Here is a 1,070-nt window from a genome sequence, read left to right as displayed (position 1 = left end):
CCCTCCTACCAGCCGGAGTGATTGCTGTCAGGGAGGGCAGCAGCACTCTCAGGGGGGCATGTGCCCCCCCCCATGCCTCCCCTATGCACACCAGTTACTATGGTAATATTGCAAACTAAGCCATAGGGTTAAAGACTTTACAAAAACCTGGGCATATGATGGAATCATCCATTGACCAGCCATGAAAGGGTCCAGAGGGAGACAAGATGAGAATTTATTTGTTGACTTGCTTTTAATAGAATATTTAACAATAAAATCCTTTTGGGGACTCCCTTTTCCATCACAGAGAAACAAAGATTGTCAGCTCTTTATAAACAAAGAAAGCAAGAGTCCTTGCCATAGACTGCCAAACACAAGATGTCGTCCTGGTCCCTGGCTGGGACTCCTAGCTACCACACAACACAAATAAAACAGCAATAGATGTAGGCACAGTCCCAATATTTTCTTCTTTCTTTTTTAGGTCGCTTTCTTACCATGTCTTAATCCTCTTTTGCCAGCTTCTTGCTCTCGTCTCCTGCAAAAGTGATGACAGACACAAAACCCATTTACAGCAAGACCCTGGCAGTCTCAGCTAACTCCATCTGCTTTGCGGGAGCCATGGAGGTAGACACACATACAGAAAAATTTTAAACTTACTTGGATGTTATGCTAAAGACACTTCAACAGATTAAAATTAGGGTTGGATCTGAAGTGGAACCCTGGATCAAAATGTCTCTAAAACGCGCCCATTCTGATCTGGATCCAAATTCCTCTATATAATGGATTATCCAAATTAGATCCCAAATATGTATTTGCACTTTAGGAAGGCTTCAACTCACTTAAATCCTAATTGCACATGTTAGCCCCATCTCTTCAGGATTCTTTCAGACATATATAGGAGGCTGACCCCACACAAAGGAGACTGAATCTATAGCAGCTCAGTTCTCTGGATATTGATTCTTTCTCCAGGTATTAAGATCTTTGGACTCTATAAGTGACCCACATTCAGCTCTGTCATTCAAAACCATGACATACATCTTCCTAGATCAGCAGTCTCACTCTCTCACACAGGATCCACTTCATGTACCCTG

At 42.7% G+C, this 1,070-nt stretch overlaps 1 long non-coding RNA gene across 1 annotated transcript in view; it reads right to left on the bottom strand.

The window, feature by feature from the left end:
- Positions 1-223: 223 nt before the first annotated feature.
- The window catches only part of LOC109286917, a 13,200-nt gene continuing 12,353 nt past the window's right edge, over positions 224-1,070 (bottom strand). Inside the window, exon 3 of the long non-coding RNA XR_002094710.1 lies at positions 224-514. This is a non-coding gene — a long non-coding RNA (uncharacterized LOC109286917). The remainder of the gene's footprint in view (positions 515-1,070) is intronic.

This window comes from Gavialis gangeticus, unplaced genomic scaffold (assembly GCF_001723915.1).
Source record: "Gavialis gangeticus isolate Ggan-Ray unplaced genomic scaffold, GavGan_comp1, whole genome shotgun sequence".
Taxonomy (NCBI): Eukaryota; Metazoa; Chordata; order Crocodylia; family Gavialidae; genus Gavialis; species Gavialis gangeticus.
This window is presented reverse-complemented; position numbering and strand designations above follow the sequence as displayed.